This window comes from Triticum dicoccoides, chromosome 3B (assembly GCF_002162155.2).
Source record: "Triticum dicoccoides isolate Atlit2015 ecotype Zavitan chromosome 3B, WEW_v2.0, whole genome shotgun sequence".
Taxonomy (NCBI): Eukaryota; Viridiplantae; Streptophyta; class Magnoliopsida; order Poales; family Poaceae; genus Triticum; species Triticum dicoccoides.
The window spans coordinates 764,313,116-764,323,731 of record NC_041385.1 but is presented as its reverse complement, the minus strand read 5'-3'; positions in this window follow the sequence as shown (position 1 = coordinate 764,323,731).

The following is a 10,616-nucleotide window of genomic DNA, read 5'->3' as shown; positions in this document are numbered from 1 at the left end:
TCCACGTACCCTCGTAGACCGAAAGCACAACGCGGTTGATGTAGTCGTACGTCTTCACCATCCAACCAAGCAAGTACCGAATGCACGGCACCTCTAAGTTATGCACACGTTCAACTTGATGACGTCCCTCGAACTTCGATCCAACCGAGCTTTGAGGGAGAGTTCCATCAGCACGACGGCGTGGTGACGATGATGATGTTCTACCAACGCAGTGCTACGGCTAAGCACCGCTATGATATTATCGAGGTGGATTGTCGTGGAGGGGGGCACCACACACGGCTAAGAGATCCAAGGGATCAATTGTTGTGTCTATGGGGTGCCCGTTGCCCCCTTATATAAAGGAGCAAGGGAGGAGGAGGCCGGCCCTAGGAGGGGCGCTCCAAGGGAGTAGGATTCCTACTCCTAGTAGGAGTAGGTTTCCTCCTTTCCTAGTCCAACTAGGAGAAGGAGGGAAAGGAGGGGAAGGGAGAAGGAAGGGAGAGGGGGGCCGCGCCCCAAACCCCTTGTCCAATTCGGACTGGGCTTGGGAGGGGCGCGCGCCACATGCTGCCTGCTGCCTCTCCTTCCCACTAAGGCCCATTAAGGCCCAATACTCTTCCGCGTATTCCCGTAACTCCCCGGTACTCCGAAAATACCCGAATCACTCGGAACCTTTCCAAAGTACGAATATAGTCATCCAATATATCGATCTTTACGTCTCGACCATTTAGAGACTCCTCGTCATGTCCCCGATCTCATATGTGACTCCAAACTACCTTCGGTACATCAAAACACATAAACTCATAATATAACTGTCATCGAACTTTAAGCATGCGGACCCTACGGGTTCGAGAACTATGTAGACATGACCGAGACACGTCTCCGGTCAATAACCAATAGCGGAACCTGGATGCTCATATTGGCTCCCACATATTCTACGAAGATCTTTATCGGTTAAACCGCATAACAACATACATTGTTCCCTTTGTCATCGGTATGTTACTTGCCCGAGATTCGGTCGACGGTATCCCAATACCTAGTTCAATCTCATTACCGACAATTCTCTTTACTAGTTACATAATGCATCATCATGTAACTAACTCATTAGTTACATTGCTTGCAAGGCTTATAGTGATGTGCATTACCGAGAGGGCCCAGAGGTACCTCTCCGACAATCGAAGTGACAAATCCTAATCTCGAAATACGTCAACTCAACAAGTACCTTCGGAGACACCTGTAGAGCACCTTTATAATCACCTAGTTACGTTGTGACGTTTGGTAGCACACAAAGTGTTCCTCCGGTAAGCAGGAGTTACATAATCTCATAGTCATAGGAACATGTATAAGTCATGAAGAAAGCAATAGCAACATACTAAACGATCAAGTGCTAAGCTAACGAAATGGGTCAAGTCAATCACATCATTCTTCTAATGACGTGATCCCACTGATCAAATGATAACTCATATCCATGGTTAGGAAACTCAACCATCTTTGATCAATGAGCTAGTCAAGTAGAGGCATACTAGTGACACCATGTTTGTCTATGTATTCACACATGTATTATGTTTCCGGTTAATACAATTCTACCATGAATAATAAACATTTATCATGAAATAAGGAAATAAATAATAACTTTATTATTGCCTCTAGGGAATATTTCCTTCACCATGGGGTCATCGTTTCCTTTGGAGTCAACCGGGGTATTATTATTTCTTGCGTTGTTGTGGGTGTTTTTATTGTGGCGGGATTTAGAGCGGCACCTACGGCGCCCCTTTGGTGGCTTATTGAGGGGATTATCCTTTGTTGCATTGTAATCATCACCTTGTTTTGGTGTGTCCACCATATATATATCATATGATGAGGTGGCAGTCCAGCGCCCAGTGGCGGTGGTTCCTGTTCTTCTCCTGCATCGTCGTAAATACCGTCAACATCTTCGGAGTCGAAATCGAGCATGTCGGTTAGGTCATCGACAGTGGCTATTAAGTGGGTGGTAGATGGGGGACGAATTTCTTCATCGTCCGCTTCCCACTCAAGCCGGACATAGTTCGGCCAAGAGTCTCCCGACAAGGAAAGACACCTTAATGAATTTAGCACATTACCCAAGGGCGAGTGCTGAAAAATATCTGTGGAGGTGAACTCCATGACTAGTGCCCAATCAGATTCGATACGCACGGTCGTACGCGGTTCGGATCCTGTAGCCGGAGACGAGTCCGAGGGTCCGAGGATACCATCCTCACAGGAGGTGGCTTCAGTGTTCGGCTCCAACGCCGATGAGTGTTCGGCCTCCGTGGCCGGGTCTATCCACCCGTCCTCGGAGGAAGCGATCCGCTCCGGATTGATTCCCGGGGCCGCCACAGGTACGATCTCCCGAACACTGTCTGATGGCAGATCTAAGTCATGCTCGTCATGACTATTCGGCGTACCTGACATGGGCTCGAATCCCTTGAAGATCAAGTCTCCGCGGATATCAGCAATATAGTTCAAGCATCCAAACCTGACCTGATAGCCAGGGCCGTAGCTATCGATCTGCTCCAGGTGGCCAAGCGAGTTGGCCCGTAGTACGAAGCCGCCGAATACGAAGATCTGTCCGGGAAGGAAAACCTTCCCCTGGACTGCGTCGTTGAAGATGATTGAAGGAGCCATCAAGCCTTATCGCGATGACACAGTGGAACTCTCAATGAAAGCACCAATGTCGGTGTCAAAACCGGCGGATCTCGGGTAGGGGGTCCCGAACTGTGCGTCTAAGGCTAATGGTAACAGGAGGCAGGGGACACGATGTTTTACCTAGGTTCGGGCCCTCTCGATGGAGGTAATACCCTACTTCCTGCTTGATTGATCTTGATGATATGAGTATTACAAGAGTTGATCTACCACAAGATCGTAGAGGCTAAACCCTAGAAGCTAGCCTATGATTATGATTGTTGTTCTACGAACTAAACCCTCCGGTTTATATAGACACCGGAGGGGGCTAGGGTTACACAGAGTCAGTTACAGAGAAGGAGATCTACATATCTGAATTTCCAAGCTTGCCTTTCACGCAAAGGAGAGTCCCATCCGGACACGGGACGAATTCTTCAATCTTGTATCTTCATAGTCCAACAGTCCGACCAAAGTATATAGTCCGGCTGTCCGAGGACCCCTTAATCCAGGACTCCCACACCCCCCCCCCTCATGTCGAAGTTATCGGGAAGGGGGTATATCGACCCCCTCCCCTCTTGTTGAATTCCCGAGAGAGTTAGGAACCGGAGGGGGACTCCTCCCCCCTCGTGTCTAAATAGTTTTTACTCCCTCTCTCCCATGAAACATTCATCGAACAAACTTAATATGAGTTTTAACAGAAAACATTCATCGAACAAAATTACAACAGAAAAAAATTACCAAGTTTTCATATACTACAAAAAAAATTCTGTTGACATATTCTTTGCATATTCGACAATAATATCATACACTTAAAAATCATCATCATCTACTACAAAAAAAGTTGACATATTCTTTGCATATTCGACAATAATATCACTAAAAAAATTCTATGGAGTTAACATTAAAAATTCTAACTTTTGCATATTCCTAGAACCCTCGAACTCTCGACCCTCGACCCTCGAACCCTCGACCATAGAACCCTCGACCCTTGAACCCTCGAACCCTGGAAACCCTCGAACCCTCGACAACCCCCTCCCCCTCCTTATGTCGAAGTTATCGTGGAGGGGGTATATCGACCCCCCTCCTCATGTCGAAGTTATCGGGGAGGTGGTATATCGACAATGACATACCCGATAAAAAGTAAGAAGAGGAAGAAGAAGAAAAAAAGAGGAGAAGAAGAAAGGAATAGAGAGAGGAGAAGATCAAAGAAAAAAAAGAAGAAAAAAAGAGGAGAAGAAGAAAGGAATAGAGGTGAAGAAGAAAAAAATAGAAATTACTCTATTTTTTCTTCTTCTCTTCTATTCCTTTCTTCTTCTCCTCTTTTTTTTCTTTTTTTCTCTTCTTATTTATTTTTCCTCTTCTTCTCCTTTCTTCCTCTCCTTCTTCCTCTTCTTATTTTCCTTTTTTCCTCTTATTCTTTTTCTTCTAAATATGAATTGACAAAAAAATACATATATATGACAAAAAATACATATACATACACACACATACACACATTTATACACATACACACATATATATACACATATACATATAAATTGACAAAAAATACATATATATGACAAAAAAATAAAAAAATTGCAAGCCAAGGGCGGCGGCGCAGGGAAGGGGCGACGCGCGGCGGCCGCGCAGGGCAGGGGCGGCGCGCGGCGGCAGCATAGGGCAGGGGCGCGGCGGCAGTGCGCGGCGGTGACGGCGGCCAGTACAGGGAGGAGGAGGAGGGGATCAGGGCGGCGCTCACAGCGGGCCCGGATGCGGTGACAGCGACGAGGAGCAGGGCATCGGCGCCGGGGCGAAGGGCGTGGTGTCGGGGTGCAGGGCGACGACGATGAGGTGCGGGCGGTGACGGCGACCGCAGGGCGGCGATGGCGAGCATGGGAAGCCTGGCGGCGTCGATGAGCTCGGCATCGTCGGGGTCAAATGCGTGATGAAACAGAAAATTTTCACAAGTGTTGCTTATATACACTGAGCATTGGTCCCGGTTCGTGGCACCAACCGGGACCAATGCCCCCTTCAGTCCCAGTTGGTGCCACCAACCGGGACCAAAGGCCTCTTTCGGGACCAAAGGCCTCTTTTCAGCAGCCCAAAGGGCGGGAAGCAGAGGGCTTTGGTCCCGGTTGGTGGCACCAACCGGGACTAAAGGGGGGCATTGGTACCGGTTCGTAGCACCAACCGGGACCAATGCACCCCTTCAGTCCCGGTTGGTTCCACCAACCGGGACCAATGGGCCTTGCACAACGGCGTGGTGGTGGGAGTTTAGTCCCACCTTGCTAGCTGAGAGAGAGTCGCACATGTTTATAAGGTGCGGTGCACCAACCCTCTTGAGCTCCTCTCTAAAGCAGGCTTTCGGGCCTAATCTGTCTCTATGTAACTGTGGGCCTACTCGGCCTACTACTAGCCTGAATCATGTCCCATTGTTGGGTTTCTAGTCGTATTCAGGCCGTGGTGGCCCTTTAGGTGGCACTTTTTTTATTTTTTTTGTTTTATTTTTTGCTTTGTTTATTTTATTTTGTTTCTACTTACAACAAAATACTTGCTATTATTCAGTGATTCTTTTTGCTTTTAGGTAATAAAAATTATAAACTTTATGTTAGTGCCATTTGTTTTCTAATTTGAATAGTTTAAATTTGAATTTTTGGATATTTGTGTGAATCACTAGTTTTTGAATAGCTTTACTATAAAAATAGATTTTTTTAGTGATTTTTTCTGCTATTTAATATTACTGTGTCTTATCATTATATTCAAAAAATATTTTGTTATTTTACTTTCTAACAAAAAATTCTTTATGATAATTCTTTTTGCTATTAAAGTTTCTAACAAAAAATTTCTTTATGAAAATTCTTTTTTCTTTTAATGTTTTGAACAAAAAATACTTTGATAATTTTAGTTGCATAAATTTTATATAATTTTAGTTTCAATAATACTAGAGGTTTTATAAAAGTTAATTTTGTTTTTTACTTATTTATTAAAGTTTATTCTGTTTCTACTTATTTATTTTCTTTTCTTTTTTCTTCTTTTATTTATTTTATGAAAATTCTTTCTTTTTTGCTTTATTTATTTTATTTTGTTTCTACTTACTATTGCTATTTTAATTTATCTTTATTATAGTTCATTTATTTTACTTTATTAAAGTTTATTTTGTTCTACTTATTTATTAAAGTTTTTTCTATTTGTACTTATTTATTTTATTTTGTTTCTACTTATTTATTTTCTTTTCTGTTTTGGCTTTTTTATTTATTTTATGAAAATTCTTCTTGCTTTTAATTTTTTACACACAAAAGCCCTCTCCCCTGGCTGGTTCATTGGTCCCGGTTCGTGGCTTGATCGGTCCTAGAGACCTTCCTTTGGTCCCAGTTTAGGCCACCAACCAAGACCAATGGTGGTGGGCCAGGAGCGAGGCCCATTGGTCCCGGTTTGTGCCACCAACCGGGACCAAAGGGGTCAGACGAACCGGGACCAATGGCCCCATGAGGCCCAACAGGCCCCCTGGCCTCACAAACCGGGACCAATGGGCCCATGGGTACCGGTTCGTGACCGAACCGGGACTAATGGGCTTATCTGGCCCGAACGTATGCCCCGTTTTCTACTAGTGTAAATATGATTTGTGAGTAGTTACTTTTGACATGGGAGAAGTCTTGTTATAACTAATCATGTGAATTTGGTATTCCTTCGGTATTTTAATGATATGTATGTTGTTGCTTCCTTTAATGGTGTCATGTGAACATCGACTACATGACACTGAAGGAAATATGCCCTAGAGGCAATAATAAAGTTGTTATTTATATTTCCTTATATCATGATAAATGTTTATTATTCATGCTAGAATTGTATTAACCGGAAACTTAGTACATGTGTGAATACATAGACAAAACAAAGTGTCCCTAGTATGCCTCTACTTGACTAGCTCGTTAATCAAAGATGGTTATGTTTCCTGACCATAGACATGTGTTGTCATTTGATGAACGGGATCACGTCATTAGAGAATGATGTGATGGACAAGACCCATCGATTAGCTTAGCATAATGATCGATAAGTTTTATTGATATTGCTTTCTTCATGACTTATACATGTTCCTCTGACTATGAGATTATGCAACTCCCAAATACCGGAGGAACACCTTATGTGCTATCAAACTTCACAACGTAACTGGGTGATTATAAAGATGCTCTACAGGTGTCTCTGAATGTGTTTGTTGGGTTGGCATAGATCGAGATTAGGATTTGTCACTCCTTGTATCGGAGAGGTATCTCTGGGCCCTCTCGGTAATGCTCATCGCCTTGCAAGCAATGTGACTAATGAGTTAGTTGCGGGATGAAGCATTACGGAATGAGTAAAGCGACTTGCCGGTAACGATATTGAACTTGGTATGAAGATACCGACAATCGAATCTCGGGCAAGTAACATACCGATGACAAAGGGAACAACATATGTTGTTGTGCGGTTTGACCGATAAAGATCTTCATAGAATATGTAGGAGCCAATATGAGCATCCGGGTTCCGCTATTGGTTATTGATTGGAGATGTGTCTCGATCATGTCTACATAGTTCTCAAACCCGTAGGGTCCGCACGCTTAACGTTCGATGAGGATTTGTATTATGAGTTATGTGTTTTGGTGACTGAAGTTTGTTCGGAGTCCCGGATGAGATCACGGACATGATGAGGAGTCTCGAAATGGTCGAGAGGTAAAGATTGATATATTGGAAGGTGGTATTCGGACACCGGAAGGGTTTCGGGGTGTATCGGATACAAAACGGAGTACCGGAAGGGTTACCGGAACCCCCTGGTGGAAGATATGGGCCATATGGGCCATGGGAGGGAGGTTAACTAGCCCACAAGGGGTTGGTGCGCCCCCCACAAGGGAGGAGGCCGAATTGGACTAGGGAAAGGGGGCGCCACCCCCTTCCTTCTCCTACTCCCTCTCCTTCCCCCTTTCCACCTCCGTAAGAAGGGAAAAGGGGGGGCGAATGCTACTAGGAGTGGGGTCCTAGTAGGACTCCCCCCTCCCTTGGCGCGCCCCTGGTGGCCGGCCTCCTCCTCCCTCCTTTGTATACGAGGGCAGGGGGCACCCCAAAGGCACAACATTGTCTTAGCCATGTGCGGTGCCCCCCTCCACCGTTTACTCCTTCGATAGTATCATCGTAGTGCTTAGGCAAAGCCCTGTGCGGATCACATCATCAACACCGTCACCATGCTGTCGTGCTGACAAAACTCTCCCTCGACCCTCTGCTGGATCAAGAGTTCGATGGACGTCATCGAGACTAAACATGTGCTGAACTTGGAGGTGCCGTATGTTCGGTACTTGGATCGGTTGGATCGTGAAGACGTTCGACTACATCAACCGCGTTAACTAACGCTTCCGCTTTCGGTCTACGAGGGTACGTGGACACACTCTCCCCCTCTTGTTTCTATGCATCTCCTAGATAGATCTTGCATGATCGTAGGAATTTTTTTAAAATTGCATGCTATGTTCCCCAACAGTGGTATCAGAGCCAAGTCTTTGCGTAGATGATATGCACGAGTAGAACACAAAGAGTTGTGGGCGGTGATCGTCATACTACTTACCACAAATGTCTTATTTTGATCCGGCGGTATTGTTGGATGAAGTAGCCCGGACCAACCTTACATGACCACGTTCATGAGACCGGTTCCACCGACAGACATGCAACTAGTTTTGCATAAAGGTGGCTGGTGGGTGTCTATTTCTCCAACTTTAGTTGAATCGAATTTGACCGTGGCTGGTCCTTGTTGAAGGTTAAAACAGCAAACTTGATAAATCACCATTGTGGTTTTGTGCCATAGGTAAGAACGGTTCTTGCTAGAAGCCCGTAGCAGCCACGTAAATCTTGCAACAACAAAGTAGATGACGTCGAACTTGTTTTTGCAGGGCATGTTGTGATTTGATATGGTCAAGACATGATGTGATATACGTTGTTGTATGAGATGATCATGTTTTGTAAAAGTTATCGACAACTAGCAGGAGCCTTATGGTTGTCGCTTTATTGTATGAAATGCTAACGCCATGTAATTGCTTTACTTTATCACTAAGTGTTAGCAATAGTTGTAGATACAATAGTTGGCGAGATGACCACGATGTTATGATGGAGATCAAGGTGTCGAGCCGGTGATGATGGAGATCATGATGATGCTTTGGAGATGGAGATCAAAAGCACAAGCTGATGATGGCCATATCATGTCACATATTTTGATTGCATGTGATGTTTTTCTTTATGCATCTTATTTTGCTTAGTACAGCGGTAGCGTTATGAGATGATCCCTTAACTCAATTTCAAGGTATAAGTGTTCTCCCCGAGTATGCACCGTTGCGACAGTTATTCGTGCGGAGACACCACGTGATGATCGGGTGTGATAGGCTCTACGTTCACATACAATGGATGCAAGACAGTTTTGCACATGCGAAATACTCAGGTTGAACTTGACGAGCCTAGCATGTACAAACATGGCCTCGGAACACTAGAGACCAAAAGGTCGAACGTGAATCATATAGTAGATATGATCAACATAGAGATGTTCACCATTAATGACTACTCCATCTCATGTGATAATCGTACATGGTTTAGTTGATTTGGATCACTTATCATTTAGATGACTTGAGGAATGTCTATCTAAGTGGGAGTTCTTTAGTAATATGATTAATTGAACTTTAATTTATCTTGAACTTAGTCCTGATAGTATTTTGCAAATTATGTCGTAGATCAAAAGCTCGCGTTGTAGCTTCCCTATGTTTTTTATATGTTCCTAGAGAAAACTAAGTTGAAAGATGATAGTAGCAATGATGCGGACTGGATCCGTGATCTGAGGTTTATCCTCATTGCTGCACAAAAGAATTATGTCCTTGATGCACCGCTAGGTGACAGGCCTATTGCAGGAGTAGATGCAGACGTTATGAACGTTTGGTTAGCTCAATATGATGACTACTTGATAGTTTAGTGCACCACGCTTTACGGCTTAGAACCGAGACTTCAAAAACGTTTTGAACACCACAGAGCATATGAGATGTTCCAAAGAGTTGAAATTGGTATTTCGGACTCATGCCCATGTTGAGAGGTATGAGACCTCAGACAAGTACTTCGCCTAAAAGATGGAGGAGAATTGCTCAGTTAGCGAGCTTGTGCTTGGAATGCCTGGGTACTACAATCGCTAGAATCAAGTGGGAGTTAATCTTCCAGATAAGATAAGTGATTGACAAAGTTCTCTAGTCACCATCACCAAGTTAATGGAACTTCGTGATGAACTATAGTATGCAAGGGATGACGAAAATGATGCATGAGCTCTTCGTGATGCTGAAATCAACGAAGGTAGAAATCAAGAAAGAGCATCAAGTGTTGATGATTAACAAGACCACTAGTTTCAAGAAAAGGGCAAAGGAAAAGAAATAGAACTTCAAGTAGAATGGCAAGCAAGTTGTTACTCCCGGGAAGAAGCCCAAAACTGGACTCAAGCCTGAAACTGAGTGCTTCTACTGCAAAGTAAATGGTCACTAGAAGTGGAACAACCCCAAATATTTGGTGGATAAGAAGGATCGCAAAGTGAACAAAGGTATATTTGATATACATGTTATTGATGTGTACCTTACTAGTGCACGTAGTAACCCCTGGGTATTTGATACTTGTTCAGTTGCTAAGATTAGTAACTCGAAACAGGAGTTGCAGAATAAATAGAGACTAGTTGAGGGTGAAGTGACGATGTATGTTGGAAGTGGATCCAAGATTGATATGATCATCATCGCACACCCCCTATACTTTCGGGATTAGAGTTGAACCTAAATAAATGTTATTTGGTGTTTTCGTTAAAGCATGAATATGATTAGACCATGTTCATTGCAATACGGTTATTCATTTAAGACAGAGAATAATTGGTATTCTATTTGCATGAATAAAACCTTCTATGGTCATACACCCAATGTTGATGGTTTATTGAATCTCGATCGTAGTGATACACATATTCATAATATTGATGCCAAAAGATACAAAGTTGA